The sequence below is a fragment of the Anas acuta genome, chromosome 5 (assembly GCF_963932015.1).
Source record: "Anas acuta chromosome 5, bAnaAcu1.1, whole genome shotgun sequence".
NCBI lineage: Eukaryota > Metazoa > Chordata > Aves > Anseriformes > Anatidae > Anas > Anas acuta.
Window position 1 is genome coordinate 61115083 of NC_088983.1, and position 23978 is coordinate 61139060.

A 23978-nucleotide genomic window follows, 5' to 3' on the forward strand; every position below is an offset into this window, starting at 1 on the left:
TCAAGTCTTATAAATGCCTTTAATAGACAATATATGTTTAGAAGAAAGGTAAATTATTATTATTATTTATTTTCTTTCTAAGCAGATTGGGTAAGTAACCTCACGCAACTCATCCTCACAATGCTGTCTGGATAAAACTGTTTTTTCTGCCTTCCAGCAGTACACAAAAACCTGGAGAGAAGTTAGCTGCCAGTGGCTTGAATGGAACGCAAGCCTAAGAAGAGAAAGCCAAGCCACAAATAATCATGCAACATTAAGAATCCTTAAAGACCAGTCCTTAGCATAATGAAAACAAAAGAGTACTCAGAGAAGAGCAAGTGAGAAGAAAAACAAACAAATAAAAAAATACTAGCTACACAAGAAGTTGAGACAAAAAACTATACACCACTGATGCATAGTTCTTGTGATTAAAATATGTAACAAGATCAACAACATTTTGTAACAGCAGATTTACCAATTTTGCTGAAATTTTAGTAATAACTAATTGCATGTCTACTTTTGTAAAGGAAGGCAAAAAAAAAAAAAGATCCAAAATGGTGGGTAAAAAGGACTTCATTTAGAAAACTTAGAACAGCTGTGGCAGGCAACTGTGTCTGAGTAGGATACAGTTACATTTTCTGCAGCCCCATGGTGTGAAGCACTATGTTCTTAGAAATGTGAAACATCATCTGACATTTGAGAAAGTGTTAGGAGACAAAACTCGTTCACTGGACAGTCTGGCTCAGGTAGAAAAACAAATTATTCCTGAGAATTCTTTTGGGAAAAGTGATCAGCATGTAGTAGCACCCGCCCAGAAGACCTAATCCTTGCTATGGTGCATCAGAAACTATGTTGAGAGCTGTGCCAAAATTCTAATTCATACCTTGGATTTACAACAACCTGAATAGTAGCTACTGAAAAAACCTGGACAACAACTGAAAATACTTCATGGGCATTTATTTTTATTTTTTTTCCCTAAGCCTGTGTAAGGCTATGGACTTGCAATCCATAGAAAACTCAGAAATACTATTCCTAGCTGACTAGATTCTAATGAGGTAGAAAACTGAAGTGTAATCATCAAAACAGGTCTTGATGTTTATAGCCCAGCCAATAACTGAAATTCATACGCATTACTTATTCTGGAGAAGAAGAAAAAAAAAAAAAAACAGTTCAATTTCAAAGCAGTGTTAGAAATCCATGTTAATGAAAGTTGAAGATGACTGCATTTTAGTCTGTAATAAATATTTTGTTCAACTTCAAAATACTTTAAATCTGAAACAAAATAATAATTCTGAAGTCTTAAAAGTAGTTTAAAACCAAAGACCATGTTTTTCAAATGCTACAACAGACCCAGATCTTTCAAAGAGAACAATAAAATGTTTTGCATAAAAAATATTTTGGCTTGATTATTGTTTTGCTAGATGTTTCATAAAATTATCAGGATGGCAAATTTTCATTTACACAAAAGTCTTAGGAACTTGTGATCTCTTTCTCAAATACTCTCATTAAGGCAAGATTTACAGACTGAATATTCAGAAAAAGTGATTCACAGAAGTTGACCTAGTAACAGAAATAGGTTATTCATTTTTTTACACTGAGTTATAGGTCCAATAGAAATACAGCTGGATGTTAGTATTGTTTTGATATAGTACCAAAATAATTTGTAATACTGAAAGAAGCATGTTTTCTCTATTTTTATTCAAACATACAGCTAAAAAAAAAAAAAAGTTGGAATTTTCTCAGGGTACAATTCCTCTAGATTGCTAGTTGCAATGGTAACTGCATTGTTCACCAGTAGTCTGATGACATCGTTTCCCAATGCAAAGCTGATGGCCACAAAACCAACTGAAATGACACCTATGCACAACAGTTATTATACAACTGTTCCACTTCTGAGTTGTGGTGGTAAAGCTTTCTGTGGACTACTCTGACGTGGTTCAGGAATTCATCTAGATTAGAAAGGGAATGAAAAACAAGGTACTGCAGTAATTGAGAAGAAGGAAGCACTGCTGAAGGTAAATAATTGTACCATGGCTTCAGTCTGTCTGTCATTGTAGCTTTCTCTTTTTAAATCTGTCAAGAACTGCACTGAAACAATCAACACAGTTCAGTGTCTAGAGAGCTTTCATTAGAGAGCAATGACATTTAGGCTCTGCTAAGCTTCAAGGTAACAATTTGCAACTGCTTAAAGATGACACAACATATCAACTTTAATCTTTATTCCTATGATACTTACCACTTTATTTACCCTCACTGGTAATTTTTAAAGAAAAAAAAAAAACAGAATAAAACAGAATAAAACAAAACAAAGCATAACAGTAACACGTGATCTGAAATCTTTTCAACAGAAAGGGTTTTTATTTTTCAGATGCTAAAAAAAAAAAATCTACCCTTGACTTAAGACCTAGGAACCCTTGACCAAATAAATTAATTTTTCCAGTTCTGAATAAGTGATGCTCTCTACAAAGTAGAACTTGCCCTTCTATGAAATGTGTTAAAGGAAAATGTCATCCATACAGTGAGAATGTTGAATTACAAGGGCATGATGTTAATCATAGCAGATATCAGTGCTATGGCATAACAAAAAATAAAAGAAGCAAAGACAAGGAGAAACATGTACCACAACTTAAAAATAGAACTCCCATTCTTACAGCAGGATGACACTAATGTATTAGATGCAAAGAACTTCTGGTAAGTGAAGTCTAACAGTTATTATATAAAACACTATACGGAGTGCTACAAAAGCAAGTTGCTTAGTATAAAAACGAAACCCTATTAGAAATCTGTGGCAGAATGACTACTTTTATAAACAGGCCAGAAAGAACAGCCCTAGCTTGAAACATTTGCATAATCCCACTATATTCAGTTCTGTGTCCTGTAGATGAATGATGATTATAGTAATTGCACTATGTGTTGCTTACACTATCCTTTGACACTGGCAAATAACTGGCACGTAACACAATACTATTTAATGTCTTCAGGGCTCACATTTTAAGAATAGGGAAGGAAGGAAATAAAATGTTCCCGATGCTACGAACAAGATACAAGTAGGAAAAAAAAAAAAAAAAAAAAAAGGAAGCATTATTTATGGCTTGGTGACCTGACTAACAGCTCTACAGCTGGAAATTTAAAAAGAAGAAAAATATCATTGTAGTATTTTACTTAGAATTCAGGATTTTATTTCAGGTGTTGACTATCAACATCTACAGATAATTCTGTCCTCATTTACATGAAACTTACCTTATGAGATAAAAATCTCATAAAACTTAGCCTCACAGTAAAGGGAAAAGGGAAGTATGAGATATGGTCATAAAAGTCCTTAAGAAAATGCAAGGACTAGAGGGTGTCTATGATCTTTGGTTTCAAATTCAACTCTCAGCAAGAATTCTATCTCAGAGGAAATAATAGATAAATGACAATGGTGTAGCAGTATGAAAAAAGCATGGAGTCATTACAAAGTTTTGAACCCAGATGATCCAGAAACTTCCTAGCTGTGCAAAATATAATAATAATTTAATCACCATGTTGTATCTCAGAGTAATGACTTCTTTAGAGATATACATTTTATATGTGAACTGAAAGACTGAAAATGATGTGAAAGGAATGACAAGAATCACCTCACAATATGGTTACGAAAACACGGCACAGAATATTCATGGATACAGAAAATAGAGAATTTACAGTACCACAAGATAAGCTCACTTCCTAAACAACAACTGACTACTATTTATAAGAAATGGATAAGTAAGATTCTTGGGTGGAAAATTCCTTATCATGCAAGTTCACAAAAAAGCTGTTAGTGGAAATATTTCCACCTTAGTGGAAATATTCCAAGCATGATTCTTTGTCATTCCTTATTTCTATCTGTCTACAAGGGAAGTGTGACCTGGACTTCACTACGCAAATGGCAGTACCCATGCAATGGATAATTTCAAACTGTTATAAAATTCTGAAAAAGATTTATATTCCATCTACAAGTAATTTGGGTTAGAAAGTTTTACCACTATGGCCATTTATATGGTTCTGAGATGTCATTGACCTGAGAAAAATAATTGTTTCATAATCCTTGAAGGAAAGGCTAAACCTTGGTAGTTTAGAAGTAGGCAACATTTGTGTTTCAAAAGGAAAATAGGTAAAGAGGGAAACAAGTCAGCTACAGCTGTTGTAAGTGGCCTGACAAAGCTGCTGCATAAACATGCAAGCAAATAGTCTGAAGACTGTTCATGATCATTCTGTAAGGTTAGTCGAGCTCATAACAATTTCTTGTAGGAAACTGGTTAGCATCTCATGTATCACAGACTTTTAGCAGCTCTAAAGTACTTGTTCTAAGTAGTAGATCACTCCTAGGTTTCAAAAGGTTGGGAATAAAATCCTACACTTCTACAGCACAAAGTGATAAAAACAAGGATATTTGAAGACACCTCTACCTATTTATGTTTCTGTGTAACTGATTTTATGAGATTATGATAGTAATAAAAATTACCAACCTGAAATTCCAGGCAAGGCTGTACTAGCAAAGCAAATCACAGGCTAAGATTTATTACTCCTGACTATTTTAACACAAATTAATTAAAATTATTTATAGAAGTTCAGTTTTGCTTCCAAGATACATTTTATTTGTGATCACAATTATGGAGTCACACAGAAAAAAAATCTAACATCTGTTATATACTATCACACAAACACTAGATCTGCTAAAGTTCTGAATAAGCAAGATTTTTTTTTTTCAAAGCACTGAGAATAGTTCTTAATATAAAATAGAGAACAATAATATTGTAATTACAACCTCTTCTGATCAGTTAACTGTTTCAGGCTTTCTTTTGTCAACTTTACAATCCATGGTAGGAGCTTTTTATACTATTTTGTCTTACCATCTCTCTTCCAGCTGTACCTAGCATTGTTTAGGCTCCTATCTTGAATATTCACTGCAGCTGTCAGAATTATTTTTTTTCCTTCCTTGTTCTTTCCAGGTGTTTTAAAACATTTTTTGAAAGATACTATTTTTATTTTCAGAACATCAAGAATTTATAATTTTTTTTTGTAATGTTCTCTCTCTTCTTCATTTCCTCTGTTTATCCTAATCTGTCCATCTATTATTTCAATAGTAACTCTTGAGCACTCTTGCATATGTGACAGTGCTGAACATTAATAACAGAGTTTTACAAATATGTTTTGTATTTCAGCTCAGAAGTACACAGGTCCTTGACATCTATCATATCAAAAGACCAACATTCATCAACAATAAAGGAAAATTTTTCACACAGTTCCACTCTTTTCTTTGCAGAGCAACTCAAAAGGCAATGAAGGGAGGAGACAAAACACTCCAAACAAAAGGCAAGTGTGACTGATATGGTTACTTCAAAAATACAGCGATAAAACTTTAAAGCAATTCAGAAATATTCTCAAAGTGTACAGGTAGCTTGGAACCTTAGTGAAAACACTGATCCTGGAACAAAATTCTGTTCTCCCACAGTTTTACTGGAGTAATTTTATTTCAGATGTGTTTTGCATATGACATGGAGTAGGTTTTATTCAGGTGAGAATTTTTTGAGTATCATTTAAAAGTAAAATACAAAAATTATTTTTTTACTACTGTAAAAAATAAAAATGTGATAATACTATGACTAACACTATCAGCTTCTCTTCTCCCTAACCTTAACAAGTTTTTACAATTTAACCAAGAATCAAACTACTATTTATGTTTATTATAGATCAGATTAATGGTGTTGATTCTACCATATTATTAAAGTATAAGGAATTTTAACCTCATCAGCAAACCCATGTGAGCCACAGTTTGTATTCTATATTCTAGTTCCAGAAAGCTTAGTATACAGAGCATCACAAAAGCTGCAACTAACTAGAAGAGTGGGACATTCATTTTAGGAAAGAAAATGTCCATTAAGTTAGAGAGGGGAAACAAACCAAACAAACAAAAACATCAAATAAACCACCAGGCTTGAAAACATTTCTTCTAATGAGAAATATCTGCTACTAATAGGTCTGGAATAGAAACAAAAATGTTTCATCTTGTTTCCCATTATTATCTAGAAACAAACTAGGTTCAGAGCCTAGATAACATTGCCTATGATTTGAGTCAAAAAAAATAAATGAGTTTTATCTTGTTTATGTCTCCTGCTACCATGAGGCTCTTCTGTTCTTGACAGTGTCAGAAAAGGCAAATATGCAGGGCAAGATGTGTCTCAAGTCCTACTAAAATTACTATTGGAAGAGTGGAAAACACAGAGAGAAAGATGGTTAAAAAATAAACAGCAAAAGTACTAAATTAAAGCTTAAGGGGATTTTATGTAAGATGTAATCAGCAATTAGTATTTGCAGCTGTACAAATGGTTTGGTACCAGTAGACAAGTGAAACATCTTGATTTTATGTTAATTTTTCTTTGCAAATCTGTGCTTTTTTCATAACATTGTGTCATTACTTTAGAAGGTTTTGATTAAACCTGTTTCAATGCTTTTTCTCTGTATAAAATGATCTACAAATAATAATTGTTTTAAATTTGCAACGTATTTGCATGTGGTCAAATTCTGAAAATGCATTATTGTGTTCAACACAGCCTCAAGTTTGAACCCAGTGTGTTGAACACAAGTATTTATTGAAGATAAAGAACTTCTGTAATACAATGATTCAGCAACTTAAAATTGAAAAGGCAGATCAATAATTTCTTAAAGTACTGTTGTTTTTTTCCTCGTAAACAAAAAAATCTGAATTGGGAACTGCTCCAGTAGTAGCTCTACACTTAGAAATACAAGAGACATTTTACATTAAAAATATACCAACTAAGTTTAGACATGCAAGCTTACCAGTAGGAAAAAGGGGTTTTATGTATTCAGTAGTGTGAAATTAGCACTTCAATTTTTTTCTAAGAATTATAAATATCATTGAAAAAGGCCTTCCTAAAAACTGCTAGGAATATTGCCAGCTCAAAAGAATAGCCACTGTTATTAACCTATCTCCTTTTTGAACAGAAAATGTTATTTAATTTTGTTAACTTGCCATTGTTCTTCTTATCAAGGTACAGTTATACTGATAGAAAGGGGAAATAGAAGATCTACATTATATATGTATGTATGTATGTATTTACCCCCCACTCTTTTATGACAATTACAACAGATTCCTCAGGAGAATATAAAAGAAAATGAGGGAAATATGTAATAAATGAAACAGCATTTTTACTTTAAGTAGGAAGGCAGTCTGAATATGCTTCTGGATATTTGAAGAAGTCTATAGCATACCCCACTGATAAATACTCATTGCTTCAAGAAATCAAATGAATTCTCAAGTTCTCCTGTAAGTTTGCTTTAGTGACCTCTGGAATAAATGCCCTCTCAGAGTGCTTCATCTAACATACCAGTTTCCACTAGCTCCAAAGGAAGAAAAGAATACTTTCCTCAATACTTCCATCATACTATTTTCTAAGATAATAGTACAACTTTGAAATAGAGGGTGTGATGAATTCATTTATTTATTTGCAAAACCTGCAAAACCTTGAAGCGAGGTCTCAACTGGCAAAAATCATACACTATTTCTTTCCATTAATTCAAACTTGCAAGCAAATCGGTGAAGAAATGTAGAGAGAGAGAAAAAGGCATTAAAAACTTAAAGTAAAACACCCTCTTGTCTTACTTGTGCTGCAAGCTTTAATTCCTGTAGATAGTATTCCCAAAGCCTGCTGGCCAGGGCAATTGACATATGCAGTGTTCTGCAGATGTAGCTGCAGTAACACAGCTGGACATAATGCTCTATGCATCTGGTGCACAGATGTTTGATTGTGTCCTTGGTAGCTAGCCAGATTTTGAATGATCCATTTAGTTCTTGGAGTGAAATTGAAAGAACAAGAGAACAGTCCACTGGTAGCAGTAATAATCCACATTTCTCTAACTGCCTTAACCACTTTCTATATTAGGATGAGCCACAGTCATTTTCTCTTACCTTTTCAAAATTCAGGATCCGGAAGAGACAACTGAGTTGGAATCAAACAGGCAAAAATCAAAGCTCTGCTGAAGTTCTCTGCTATCCCAGAACTCTTGTTTTCAGCCACTTTTCAATAAGAGCTTGATCCAAAACTCCTTGGGAACAATGAAAAAAAATTAATGAGCTTTAGAACCAACCTTGAAGAAAGTCTGAAATGATTACTCAAGCTGAGCAATCTTTGCAGTGCTACCACCGCTAAATTCTGTCAGACACAATTCATCTTTCTTTAATACGTATGCTCATCTCACCATGCAAATTACCAACATTTTACCAACTTCTTCAAAATGGATCACATTTTGATTTCATGCTGTTTTTACCTACATGATATCATTGGGTTTTGTAGTGAGCTAAACACAGCATTCCAGAAATGTGTAGCCACATTAGAACATAAGGAATACTTCTAATCTTTCTGATAAAAGCCATGGTTCTCAATCTTTGAACAGAATTCAAAATCATGTACAATTTTACACCAAGAAGGAGTAAACATACTTTAAAGAGATACACCTGTCTTTCTGGAAAATTTGTGAGTCTCTTAACACCCATTCTTTATGAACTCAGCAAGGCACCTTATCCATGTGACAATGTTACCACTCCAGTTGCAACTATAGTTCATTTATTAAATAATTAGAATGGTAATGGATATAATAATATAATGTTAAAAGATACGTATTTTAAAAGATAGGCACATTGAGAGGAAATTCAAAGTGTAAAATCAAAAAGATGCATTTTCCTGAGAATAAAAGTTATTGCTGCACTATCATTATCAAAAGCACTAAGACAAAAAATATATATATATATATTTTTCATAAGCACGTTATTTTTTATTTACCATACTACAAATACTGGGAAAACAGGCATTTCTGGACAACACTGATTTCTACAAAAATATAATTTTGTAAAGTAATTGTATTAAATATTTTAAACTAGATTTTATTAATACGACTGGTCTTCTTCCTTACCCCGTAAGCAGTACCAGGATCATTAGTGATATAACAATTACCCTGTTGTTACAAGTTTTTTTCAAGCCTTTGTTTTCTCTTTATATCACATTTCATTGTGTCAAACAAGACAGAAATAAAAGAAACACTATCAAAAAACCTACTCAATAACTAAGTCCTAATGTGAGCTCCATGCATTCATGGCTCACCTTGAAAACTGCTTCCATTCCTGGCTATTCAGCTACATTGACCAAAAAGAAGAGAAAGTTTGTACCTGAAGCAATACAGCTCACACATCTGACCTGTCTTTACTACTTTACTTCATGACCTGTGTGCTGACAGTTGAATGATTAAATTTCGAGTGATCTTGAATTAAAAGACTAGGTGTAGAACTTATCAATATGAGATATATGAGTTTTGATATTCATTCAGCCCTCAGACTTTACAAGCAGCTGAAGAGCATTGTGGTGGTGACTTAAATCCATAAAGTTACATATTTAACAGTCAGGAAAGCAATCCAGATGGGTGCACTGATAAACATACAAGGGGAGTGGGAGTTTGTGCAGAGGCAAATCTTTTCCTTTCCTTCTTGAGAACGTAGGACTGTAGTAATAAACTTATAATTTATTTGAATATATTAAAAACAAACAAAAAAACCTTCAGGCTTTAGGTTAGGTTCTGAAGAAAACATTCAGCCTCTCACAATAAAACTGAACAGATAATTCCATTTGTGCTTCTTTGGTGGCTCTTGCTTAGGTTGCATCATCTAATTCAAACAAATATCTACAGTACAAACTATGAGATACAACATATAAATGAGTGACGACAAGAAAGCTGCAGTAGCACATCAGCAATTTAAATAACCCCCAAGTTTTACCTAACTAATTTGCAAAGATGAAAACTGAAATGTTTTATATACTTCCAGAGTGAGAACTGGCCCCACTGAAACATGCCATTATTTTAACCAGAAAAAGAATTTCACTGCACTAGCAATATAACCCAGTCCACTCATGGTGCAGAATTCCAGACAATTTTTGCTTTCACCTGTTGCTTACTATTTTGTATTTTTTAGTTTACACAAATATTTACATCACAGGTTGTCAACAAGAAAAATTAAAAGTTTCCATACCAGGACAGTATATTCAGGATTTGTTAGTTTGGAAAAAGAGATAGCTGATGATAGAGGTCTATAGAAAAAAGAATTACGTGGAGCACGAGGAGGAAACAATTATTTTCTATTTTATAAAATAAAGGAATGAAGAAACACCCCCAGGAAATAATGGGGATAGCAGATTTAAATTAAGTCAGAACACTTTTCCATGCAGTATATAATCATACTGTGAAACTCATTGCCATCTGAGGTTGTAGAGGTCAAAAGAAGAAACATTCAAAAATGGATTTAACAAGTTCATGGAGTATTAGTAGGTCAGGCAGTACTTCTGGCTCAGGGTGTTCCTCGATCACTGATCCCTTTTTTTTGTAGGATTCTACTGTTGGCTGCTCTTGAAGACAGAAGAATGATTAGACCCAGCCCCCAAACTCTAGTCAAAAAACAGTTTCATTGGAGGTTTTGCCTGAAAATTATAAAATATAACATACCTGATTACTTATTTCTTAGACTGACAAATCCTTAGAGGGGAATGTATTTTGAACTTCTGAAGGTGAAAAGCATTAACTTTTCAGGATTACCTTTGGAGCAATTCACAAAATACAAGAATAGTGATAGCTAATAATAAATATATGTAAAATATTTTAAATTGCTTGAGAAATCTTGATTTGTATTATTATATAAAACATTTTTGTTAATACTAAACTCCAGCATCATTTAATCGTTAGCACTGTATTTTTATGTTGAAGACAAGAAGATTCTATTATACATATTTTAATCTATTATTATAGCATTTAACTACACGATAACCTCTTATGTTTACTAATAGAGGCCATATTGCAGTCTCTGACTTCAGATAGGTCAGCAGATGCTTTTTCAATTTCAGAACACACTCTTCAAAACATTTCTACATCAAGAATTTAATTCAGATGCTTCTTTACTCCCTGAAACTGTGCCCCATCATGAGCATATATATTCTGTCCTGTAATATTGAAGCATAAGTGCTTCAGTCATTTGATACTTTCTTCTTCCATTGATAGCATATCAAATGATATCATGACAGATGTGCCTGAAGCACTAGAAATGTCTTTATTACATCTGCATGTAATCAGTATGGGGAGTAGAAAACATATTTCTCATTCAATACATCAAACATCCAGAAACTGAGGGACAGATGAAGAGCATGGATTTGGTGTGTCTTCTTGCTGTGCCTTTTTTAACCTGTTTGCATTTGAAATCTATGTTATTAGCTTACAGCTGTGTATTGAAGTTGTTCGGCTTTGTTGATTAACAGACTTGAAAACACTGTTGGATGCTCTTAAGATCTCTAGTGAACTTGAGCCTGTGTAAATATATCCTTCTATGTAGGAAGAATATTAGAACTTTTTAAAATAAGTATTTGCTTAATACAGTTATGCATTTGTTTTCTAATTCCCATAGAAGTCTCCAAAATATTTCTGCTTCCTTTGAATTAGCATTTTAGTGTTTTCCAAATTTTTCTTTGAGAGTAGAAACAGGATGCTAACTCCTTTCTATTTCCACTCTTTCAGTGGAGTTACTCCAAGGAGCTGTAAGAACAGTACAATTGGTGCATAGTGGATTTGGCTCATTTTTTCAACATGTAATCACAATTTCAATACATTTTCATAATTTAAATCTTTAAAATCAGGTTCTTCACTGGCATCCCCTAAACACGCCAGTTGTCTCTAATTTCCTGGTTTTGTTATAACAGTTTTTGTCAGGTACCTTTGAGGCAAGTCTGAAACAGGTTTAACAGAAACGTATAACAATTAGTTAATTACATCTATTTACATTTGCTCTTTAAAAAATGCCTACCATGACAAAACACAACTTGATGACAATTTTTCAGTTAAATTCAGGTTAAATTTCAGTTCTTGCTTCTTATCTTCTTTTATTCTTTGTGGTTCTAGCTTTTTTGTTTTTTATTTTTATTATTTTTTTTTTTTTTTTAAGAAAAAGTCCAAACCATTTTCAAGACAGATTAACAAGTCATCTAAATTCATCAGGCTAACTCAGAACTAGATCTAGAGTGCATAAATATTAAAAAGAAAAAAGTTAGATCCAAAACCAGATTTGGCCATCAAGTTGACACCCCAGTGCCTAAATCCTAGGCCATTTAGTTCCTGTCAACTGTTGCCAAGTGCCTGCGGGGTCAAAAGTCCCTATAATGCCACCACTGTGGCTCTAAATAAGGCCTGTTACTGAGCATATTTATTCTACCTACACTGTGGCTTTAATGTCTAGGTCTTGTAAGAATTCACCAAGTGGATATTCATCTAGCTACTTGGTTTGTGGGCTTTACTATGTTGGCATTCTCAGAGACTGTCTGTGGTTTTGTAAAGTATACGTAGAGTATTAACTGTACCTGAACAAAGCAGTGTGGTGAATACTTCCTCAGAACATAGGAAACATAGGGTTTCTAAGTCAATTACATTCCTATCTCAGAGAATGTAGCTTTATAGTACAAGTCACTGCAGACTGTTCAGATTATGAAGGTACGGTTTACGTGATACTTAAATTTCTGATAATTTCTGATTTCCAGTTTTCAATATTAATAGGTGAAAGAAAGAACGCTCCATAGTACACTGGTTAGGACAGTAATATTGTAGAGGCAGAAGCAGCATGGGGTTACATTTTCTGCTCTCCAAAATATCCAAGTATTTTATATTAAATATTCACCAAAGCAGCAGCTAGAGATTCACTCACCTGTCTACACACTAATATCCCACCCACTGGGTCATAAAGTTCCTTCTTGTTTACCTTTTCAGTCCAGTGAATATTTAATTATTTCATGGAAACAGAACATATTCCTCCTTTATAAGCAGATACTTAGGACACTCACATGGGAGTTGCAAAGATAAACTCTGGCTGGAAGAGGGATATGCACTGCAGCATCACACACATCTCATGTCAGTGCTTCAGCCTGTCCAACCAAATACTCCCCAAAATTAAACATGAAATATTTGTCTATAAATACTGGGCTACGGAAAAATGGAAATATTTTTCTAACGAAGAAACAATGCTTTCTCTCTAAAACCCTAGCCAACAAAAAAATGAGAAAGATTATGACATCTAAGAGATAGTTAAATACAAAATAGGCACCAGAGGATACATGAAAAATAAATAGAAGTAATGCAGGGTCTTCTAAAATTCAACTACAGGTCCAACTGGAAAACACTCAGGTTCTAGAACACAGAACAACAGCTAGCCACCCTGAGCTTGTGTGAGTGCATTTGACTGAAATCAGCCATGAGCTGCACTTTGTAACCCTAAACTTGCTTATATTGCAGATTAAGGCTAAAGTTAAGAGTTTATGTACACCACAGCCCCAAAATGAACAAGACATTCACCTCTATGGACAACTACTCACAGTTTTCTTGATCAAAGAAAATTTCCAACTACAGTAGTAGTTCCAACTACAAGAACTATTTTGTCATTACAGCCTCTATCCCTAACCCTATCCTTCCCTAATGGTTGTGAACTGCATAATGTCTGCAACTTAATGAATGGATTTTCATATCCATTGATAACCACTCACACTTTATGACTCTGGATGCTGCTGAAGTTGTCAACAGTACATGCACAGAGGTTGCAGTCTTGCTGAGCTCTAACTACTTAACTAAACTTAACTAAAAATAAAAAATAAAAAATTTCATGCTCTGGCATTTGAAAAAATAAGTGAAAAGTTGTACCTGTTGATGAAGCTTGTTTAGTTTGCCTTCAAAAATTCAAATGTATACCCCTGTGCCCTTAACCCTCCCTAACTTTAATCCTCTCCACTACCTTCCTAATGGGAATGAAAGAAATCACTGCACTGCAATTATGTTTCAGATATGCATATCTGACATCAAGACGTCAATTTATTTAATAGAACTCTTCAAATTACTGCAGTAACTCATCTCTGTTGATCTTTCACTAACAAACGTAAGTTCTATTCTCAAAACTCAGCCTAAGCATCTGCAAAAAATAGCAATGAAGGTTGAAAAAAAATGTTAAAATAAGTTATTTGAATCTTGCTATCTATACACAGTCATACTGAGACACTGCTGAATAATGAGTCCATGTTCTGTAGCCCCAGGCTTTCTTAACCTGAGTCCTTACTGCCAGTTGCAGTCCTTAAATAATTACTAGGCACGTCTCTATTCTTTATGAGAGGTTCAAAACCCCTCCTATAACTACCACTGTAACCTGCCAGATCTTCTAAAATACAAATCCCCAAACCCCACCTTCAACCATGAAGGCATGAGAGAGGGCAATGATCAGGAGATGGTAAGTCCTAAAAGATCAGTGGTTCCACTAGAAAGTAGAACACTGACTTCTATTTTAAGGGCATGTTTACCCTGACCATTTCTCATGAAGATAGACTGTTTTGCTCTGTTATCAGCTTGCTTCAAATATGCCTGACACTGCATCTGATTAGATAGCCTAGAATTTTTAAGTCCTTTTGAAAAGAAGGATATGAATCTATCCAAAAGAAAACTCATTATCTCTTTTTATAAGTAGTTCTAAAGCTGTTTCAGTGAATTGGCATATCTGACTCAGTTCTTGTATTACATAACTGTGTCCAACACCCTCCCAGTGTGTAGTTACTATAGCTAAGTGTAAAGAGGATCAAATACAGTATAAAACAGACTAGCAGAATGAACTGTATGCTCCATACCAAAATTCAACGTATTATGATACTACCCAGGGGACCCAAATAGACAGTCTAGTGACCAAATCTTTCAGAAATAGACAAGAACCCACAACCCTCCCACTCACATCACTAATTTTAAACAGACTAGCTAGACAAAGGGTGACAAAAGAAAGCAATACATGTAAGATTAACAGATAGAGTATGGAAACAGAAGGAGACATTCAAATGCATCTGTTAAGTTAGTAGCCAAACCTGAGAGTGGATCCATATTTCTTAAGTCTGTGTTTATAATAGAGATGAAATCTAGTTTGATCCAGAAGATGTAACCTAACAACTCTATTGTCCTGTTGTGTTCAGTCAGACTTCACCGTCTGTAGTCTGAACAAGGCAGGAGCTAAAAAGGGAACTTGGAGTTAAGAGCACACAGTTCTCTTTCTTTTTTTTTCCATAACTGGGAATCAAATTCTGATAACATTGAGAGTTAAGAAAATATTTCTCAGCTCATACTGCAGTTTGCTTCACTATAATGGAAAGGAGGAGGTAATCTATAGCTCTGGTCTCAAAGGGGAAGTCATAGCTGTTAGCTGCAACTTCATAGCCAAAACTAAGCAAAACCACAGGACTGCATTCCTCCCTTATGCCTATGGGAGGCAATAGCTAACAACATCCCTTTCCCAGATGTGATGTGAATTTGCCACTTCAGCAATGAAGAAAAGGAGATATGTGCATTTGGCTTTGATTTCAGTGGAGAAGTGGCACCTAATGGCTCAGAAGCAATTAAGAGCATCTCTCAGACGTGACTCTTGGCTGCAGCTCAGCAGCTGTTCAAAGAGTAAAACTGAGCTGAATGAAGTGGACAAAGTTACCACTCACCCTGGGGCTTATGCAGGTAAAAGCTACAATCAGAGCTTTATTAATATGAATACATGACAAGTTATAGAGTGCAAACCCAGGCTCTGTTGGGTTTAACAAACAGCATAAATAGACCTTAAATCTCAGGTTAGTACCTTAACCAGTTTCCTGCTGCCACATGAATACCTTGCAACATTGGTGACCAATCCCTAAAGAAACTCAGTGTGCCAACTTCATTATTTATCAATGAATCAAAGGCGTTCAGCACCTTACAGGACTTGTGATTGATAAGAAAGCTTTAAGACTCTTTTTGTTATCATGACAAATTAGACTCTACAAAATTACAAAGAAGAAAACAGACCATCAGTCATTCAGTAATTATATAGTAACTTCAAGGCCATTTAGTTACTGTGGGATAAGCGATAGAATGGTTAATAATTTAACCAATTACCATTCATTATAATAGCCAGGTTGGCTTTTGATGATCCACAAGGGTCTCACCTGCCTCTTCACATACACAACATTTAGTGTTTCCATAGTAATGTTGTTCACACCTCTCCAGTTCAACTTCTGTCAGTCTTCAAGTGTAAGCTCCTATTTCTGGAACTATCAAGAAAAAACTTACAAAATAGGTACAAATTATATAATGGCCCGGCAAATGCCATTTTTATGGCACTTGTCAACTCTGATGCGTATTATTGCCTTATCCATGGATCCAAAACTTGTTTTCAATGCACTAATTTGACTGAAGCATTTACAATACAAATAAGGAGGCATAGCTTTGCTGGCCACAAGACAGAAATCTATTGTGCCTACATTGTGGTGCATTAGAATGACTGAACAAGAATGTTTGCAATGTTACATATCAGCTAACCTGAGCATAATGAGTGTGAGCTTTTTTTTTCTTTTAAATAGCTACAGTCATTATAGTCACATCTGGTGGATAAACATCTGCTTTCCTATAGAAAACAGCAGTTGAATTGCATTCAGAATTCTTAGAGTGAATCTATTAATCCTGACATAATACAGAAGTTGTGTTTTGTTCTTAGGAACACAGAAAAAAAAAAAAAAAAAGGAAAGAACGTCCGAAATAAAGTATTTGTACCCAAGTACACTGACTCTTTCTATTGACTTTGATGGGCTTAGTATTACACGCACCCAAGAAGAGACTTGTGAGAGATATGCTACCGGTTTGGGACAGAGTGGCTGGAAAGCTGTGCAGAGGAAAAGGATCTGGGGTGTTGGTTGACGCTTGCCTGAACATGAGCTGTCAGCATACCCAGGTGGACAAGTAGCCCAACATCATCCTGGCTTGAATCAGGAATAGTGTAGCCACCATGGAAGTGATTGTGCCCCTGTACTCTGCTATGGTAAAGTGAGGCTGGAAATGGAGTATAGCGTTCAGTTTTGGGCTCCTCACCATAAGAAAGGCATGTTCTGAAGCATGTCCAGAGAAGGGCTACAAAGCTGGTGAAGGGCCTGGAACACAAGTCCTATGAGGAGTGGCTGAGGAACTGGTGATGTTTAGTCTGGAGAACAGGAGGCTCAGGGGAGATGTTATTGCTCTCTATAACTTCCTGAAAGGAAGGTGTGGGGAGCTGGGGGTCAACCTCTTCTATCAGATAACTAGTGATATGACTATAGGAAATGGCCTCAAGTTGTGTCAGGGGAGGTTTAGGTTGGAAATGAGGAGACATTTTTTCTCAGAAAGAGTGGGCAGGCATTGGAACGGGTTGCCCAGAGATGGGGTAGAGTCGCCATCTGGGGGGGTGTTCAAGGAAAGGTTGGATGTGCTGCTTAAGGACATGGTTTGGTGGGTGAGTAGTACGGTGATGGTTGGACCAGATGATCTTGGAGGTCTGTTCCAATCTTAATGAATCTATGACCATGCCAAGGCGAAGCCGGATGCTTGAGTTTCCTGCAAAGGAATACAGCTTCTACAAGCTAGTAAAAATACCTCAAGATCAATCAGAACATCTTACATCATTCTTCATATTTGTGTTACACACCACAGCTATTTTGTGATCTTTTGTCCTCAAGATGCCTCAGGAGGCACTGTGGACCTTTACTCACTGTATTCTTTTGTCTGTTCTGATCCAAATTCTTGTAAATTCAGTTCATGCAATCCCTCCAATTTGTACGTGTTGCACAGTATCTTACCTACAAAGTTTAGAACAGCAGCTTGTACTGGAAAACAGTTCTGATACTCAGTAAAGAGCTAAAGCTGGAAAGAAGGCAGTTTGAAAGGGGACTAGTGAATGTGAAGAGAAAGCTGGGAAACAAAACCTTTAACACATAGAACAGCACAGGATTTCTCCCCGCAAACTTATTTTGGCTTAAGAGATGCTAACAGGTGGCAGATATGTGACTGCGTGGTCATCAGTCAGACCAGAACTTTTCCTAGAGTTCTTTAAATGAAGTGTCTCTCAGAGGAACTACAGAAAGTAATTATGATAGGTACTTAAGCAAATGGACTGTTAATAACCAGATAGAGGTGATAAGCCTCCCAGGCCAGCTGGAGACCTGATAGCAAAATGGAAAAAGAGGAAGGAACACAGTAGTAGAATAGCTTTTAGTATGAAAAAGAATTCTGTAAAATATTGGCTGATACAGTTTCTACCAAAAATACTGTCATCAACAAGCTATCTCATTGATGATTGTCTGTTGGCTATCTACAGTCTCCTATTTCTAACTTGCTGGCTGAAATAATACATAACTCATTTGTTTTGTTATCCTAGAATGAATGATGAAATTATTTTTAAAGTTGATACATGGTCTAACTTTCTTTCAAAATATCTTCTGTTATCCACAGTATAGCTCTATTCTTTGAAGGACTGTAATTGCCATCAAAGGATATTTACCCAACACACCTTGTGGTGATTTCTCTAATGGAAAAAGGCTTGGAAATATTAAATGTGGAAACACTGGGAAACTTTTTCAGTGCAATCCTTAACAGCAGTGGAGAGGGAAATGTAATGAGATCATAAGATCCAGGCTCACATCATGAAATAGCAAAAATTGGAACTATACTACTACATTGTCTGGACAGTTCTAATGAATTACAAGAACATCCAAGGACTGAATAGGGAATATAAAAATAATTATAATATTTCTTCTTTGTACACGTTACTCTGGACAATGTGATGAAGATTTTGTGGTTCAGTTTCTATTATTATTCAGACTGAGAGGAGTGGGAAACAAAAACAAAAAACCTAACCCTCTCCAACCTCTGACTACAGGAACCTACAGAAGCACCTACTACTGTTCATTGGGCATCCCATAGACAAACTAGAGACCTCAAACACCTTTTTGCACAAAGAAGGCTCCTTCCGTGCTCATTCTGAAGTAGCTAGCTGCAGTCCATGTAAGCCTTCATAACATACTGGCTTCAGACAGTCAGCTCTGCTGTCAACCTGCCAAAATACATTTGAGCAATGCAAAATACTTTACTAACCCCACTCAAGAAGAGTAAATATAAGTCAAGGCCCACTGTATGAACTTCCAGTTAGTTTTATCTATGTATCTAGTTTCTGCATTTAAGCTCCTTACTTATTCTTTTTTTCATGTCTCACTTTACATTCCATACCCTACTCAGAATGAAACAGATTCCTTTTAAAAAGCTCAGTGTTTCATTCTGCAAGATAATTCAAGGATTAATATATTATTTAGTTATTTTTAATTCCCTTCTTCTCTGTAAGACATAACTGTTACTGAAAGAGCAATTACAAAGCAGTGTTGCTTATTACTGTTGCTCAATTCAATCGCATCCAATGCACATTCTAAGTGGTTTCAGAACAGTAAAATTTATGCAAATACACAATTGGAAGATTGTCAAGACTGTGACCTTATTTTGAATTTCCAGGTCTGCCTCTTACGTTAATGCTCTAATATTTGTACACTGCAACATGTAGCATCGTTGATGATTAACTCCCTTTACCTTCAGTTCCTCAATATACAGAGGAAAAACTAGATTCAGATATTACTACAGTTAAAAAGTAAGCCACTCAAACATAGAAATGTACAGTACTAAAATATGTTGATTAATAGGAAAAGACCAATAGAAATTTTTAATGCTATTGAAACTTTTTTTTTTCCCTTTTTAAAATTGTCTTTTTCTTGAACAGAGTTAAACTCTTTCAGCTGATACTATCAAAACGTATTCAACCTGATGCAGGCAACCAATATGCTGAACTGTAAATGAAGAGGCAAATCAAAACTTTTCAAAATTTTAAGCTCCCAAAACATTGTCCCATAACAAAGTGTTAGACAGACTTTTGAACAGTCAGAAGTACCAAACAATACAGAAAGATATTCTTTGACCAAGGAAGTAAAATAGTAAGAGAAACACAGATACACAAATTTTCCTTTGATTATCACTGCAGTTTTGAAGTACCTGTTAGAATTATATAGGGTATGGTAAGGTTAATTCCATTAAAAGCAACAAGCAAACAAGAAACATCTAACACTTCTGGACACCATTATTGTTTTTAAATGTTAAGAACAATTCAACTAGTTCCAGCTTTTCCTACATTGTGTATGGGGCTGACTGACACAATGCAACCACAATATGTCACTTTGGAAATGAAGGGATAAAGCTTCTGCCCCCTCATTAAATATGAGTACATATACATGAATACAGTAGACCAACATCCTTAGAAAGATTACTACAAAACGTTCTAGATCACAACAGCTTGGCATATGAAGTTGAAGGTCAGAATACCTCCTTTGATATCCAAGTTGAAGAATCAAGATAACAGTTTTTAATGACCTATGAATTCCACATTTCCTACATAATAGGAAAAATAAGGCTGAAAGGGATCACTGGAGGTCATCTGCAAGCAGAGCCAACTTCAAAGTCTCATGGGCTTTACTGGTGTGGGGTTGTTCTGCCCTAGATAGAAGACTTCCATTTGCCTTTTGCAAATTTCAGTAAGGCTTTTGTCAGCCCCTTTCTCCAGCCCAGTAAGGTTCCTCTAAATGGCAGCATTTACCTTCATCATAGCAATCACTCCCTTTAATTTCAGGTCAGCCATGAACTGGACAAGAACACATTCCAGCTGGCTGCGCAGGTCACTGATGAGGTTACTAAAAAGTATCACGCCCCATTATCAGCCCAGATGAAAGCCACTCAGAACCAGCACCAATTAAAACTGAACTGCTACCCACTAACATTTTACCCTGCCAATCCACAGCAGTTCATGTCTCTCAGATATGGCTATAAAGATACTTGCACAAAAACACATCAAAAACTTTGATACCATAGTAAGTGATGCACAGTGCTCTTCTGATTTTCTGCAGATTTAATCATCATCTCAGAGAAGGCAGCAAGGTTGGTCAGAAATGACTTACCCCCTGATAAGTCTACAGACTGTTACTAAACACCTTCTTGTCTTCCTTGTGCTTAGCTTCCATAAATACTTTTGGTTTTATTTTCCAGTTTAACTAGCCTCTTGTTTCTCAAATCTTTTTTCTTGCCTGTTTTTGAAAATAAGTCTAAGTCTTGGCTTTCATAATTACATTCCCAAGTCTGCAGGCAGGTTTCTCTTTCACCATCTCTCTCTCTGCTTCCACCTCTCATACACTTCCTTTTTAAATTTCAGCCTGATCAGGAGTTGACTGTTCAATTAAGATGGCTTTCTGCCACACCTGCTGATTTTTCTGTCCACAGGAATAGGCCATTAACGTGCTTTGAGGTGGTTACTCCTGACAATCATTCAAATTCTCTGCCCTGAAGAACAGCCTTGCCTGGGACCTCACATTTCAGTACCTCAAATAAGCTGAAGCACTGGTGAAATACAGGGCTTATTCTGCTAAGTACCTTCGTCACTTCCCTCAGGGTCTTACATTCCACCATTTCCTGGCTACTGCAGCAGACTGCCACTGACTATATCTCAACTTGCTGTTTATTCGTGAGTAGCAACCTAACAGAGCACCTCACCTAGTCAGCCTTCCCAGCAGCTGCATGCAAAAAATTATCCTGTGCATAATTCACTATTTTTCACTTTCTATCTTCCTTTGGAAAGTGCTAAGAAAAAAGCTCCTCATTTTGAAAAGAAGTTATTTTGTCAAAACCAGACAGTGCATTTCATATGTACCATACTTTTTTTTTTTTTTCCTCCCCCCTTTAATATTGTCAACAAATAAATCTCTGGCTTTCCAGGGAAACATTTCATGAATAAACCTAATTCTTTGGTTTTATTTGCATTTTGAATTGCAAGTGCATTATTTCTTATTTCCCTCCGAGGTTAGTTCAAAAACTAGTACCTTCAATGGGGCTTACTAGCAGCACAGTAGTATGTGTGTTTGTCTCTCCCCTCCTCAGGATCTTGGTATAAATGAAATTACAGCTAGAAATGATTTGATGACTCTGACAGAATATTAGTTGTGAAAAAAATCATTGTTTTATAAATCCAAAAGCAAAAATTAATAAATGTTACTATATACATGGAATGGTTATTGAGGCTTTTTAACGAATTTGCTTGAGCCAAAACATTGCATTACTGAAGTTAAGTAGTATTAATTCTGTACTGACTACTAAGAAGACTCGAGCATAAACAAGCACACATATGGAAAAGGATCAGGTTTAAGACGTCTAAATAAGTGTTCTGATTTCAAATGTATATTGCCTGAAATTCTCACTTAAGACCTGATCAAGCAAAGAGCATCATACCTTAATGTAGACCACACAAGTTCTGTCAAATGACTGAGAAAGTTTAAAATTCACATCTATGACTTTTCAGGGTAAGTCACTGTCAGCACCTTTTTAATTATGTTTTTAGCCAGATTTTGGGGACTGATTTATGATAATCAGACTCTAAATGTTAACCCTGCCTCTAATCCCACCTCTTACGTCTTTATATTTTTGCCTTTTCTAGTATGTCTTCTGTTCTAACATTTACAGAGATTTTTTTTCCAAGAAATACAAATTGTTTAACTCAGATTTTAAACAACCAAGTCATAGAAAAAAAGAAAATTGGTCAAAAAAACAGTAAATTTGATATGAATCACAGAATCACAGAATTTCTAGGTTGGAAGAGACCTCAAGATTGAGTCCAACCTCTGACCTAACACTAACAGTCCCCACTAAACCATATCCCTAAGCTCTACATCTAAACATCTTTTAAAGACTTCCAGGGATGGTGGCTCCACCACCTCCCTGGGCAGCCCGTTCCAATGTCTAACAACCCTTTCAGTAAAGAAGTTCTTCCTAACATCCAATCTAAAACTCCCCTGGTGCAACTTAAGCCCATTCCCCCTCGTCCTGTCACCAGGTACGTGGGAGAACAGACCAACCCCCACCTCGCTACAGCCTCCTTTGAGGTACCTGTAGAGAGCAATAAGGTCGCCCCTGAGCCTCCTTTTCTCCAGGCTGAACAAGCCCAGCTCCCTCAGCCGCTCCTCATAGGACTTGTTCTCCAGGCTCCTCACCAGCTTGGTTGCCCTTCTCTGGACCCGCTCAAGCACCTCGATGTCCTTCTTGTAGCGAGGGGCCCAAAACTGAACACAGTACTCGAGGTGCGGCCTCACCAAAGCCAAGTACAGGGGGACGATCACTTCCCTAGCCCTGCTGGTCACACTGTTTCTTATGCAAGCCAGGATGCTGTTGGCCTTCTTGGCCACCTGAGCACACTGCTGGCTCATATTCAGCCGACTATCAACCATCACTCCCAGGTCCTTCTCCGCCAGGCAGCTCTCCAACCACTCATCTCCCAGCCTGTAGCTCTGCTTGGGGTTGTTGTGCCCCAGGTGCAGGACCCGGCACTTGGCCTTGTTGAACTTCATGCAGTTGACCTCAGCCCATCGGTGCAGCCCATCCAGATCCTCCTGCAGAGCTTTCCTACCCTCAAGCAGATCATCAATGCACCTAACTTGGTGTCATCTGCAAACTTCCTGAGGGTGCACTCAATGCCCTCATCCAGATCATCGATGAAGATATTAAAGAGGACCGAGCCCTGGGGGACGCCACTAGTGACTGGCCTCCAACTGGACTTGACTCCATTTACCACGACTCTTTGGGCCTGGCTATCCAGCCAGTTTCTAACCCAACGAAGCGTGCGCCAGTCCAAGCCAAGAGCAGCCAGTTTCTTGAGGAGAATGCTGTGGGAGACGGTGTCAAAAGCCTTGCTGAAGTCAAGGTAGACGACATCCACAGCCTTTCCCTCATCCACCCAGCACGTCACTTTGTCATAGAAGGAGATCAGGTTCGTCAAGCAGGACCTGCCTTCCATAAACCCATGCTGACTGGGCCTGATCGCCTGCTTGCCCTTCAAGTGCCGCATGATGACTCCCAAGAGGATCTGCTCCATGAGCTTCCCTGGTACTGAGGTCAAACTGACAGGCCTATAGTTTCCCGGGTCTGCCCTCCGGCCCTTCTTGTAGATGGGCGTCACGTTTGCTAGCCGCCAGTCAACTGGGACCTCCCCCGACAGCCAGGACTGCTGATAAATGATGGAT

The 23978-nt window shown here is 36.5% G+C and overlaps 1 long non-coding RNA gene across 7 annotated transcripts in view; it reads right to left on the reverse strand.

The window, feature by feature from the left end:
* LOC137857950 (uncharacterized) overlaps nt 1-23978 on the reverse strand; it is a 368377-nt gene that overhangs the window by 186102 nt on the left and 158297 nt on the right. For all 7 annotated transcript variants that reach the window (XR_011097417.1, XR_011097414.1, XR_011097413.1 and 4 more), the window contains one exon: nt 7928-8064. This is a non-coding gene — a long non-coding RNA (uncharacterized lncRNA). The remainder of the gene's footprint in view (nt 1-7927; nt 8065-23978) is intronic.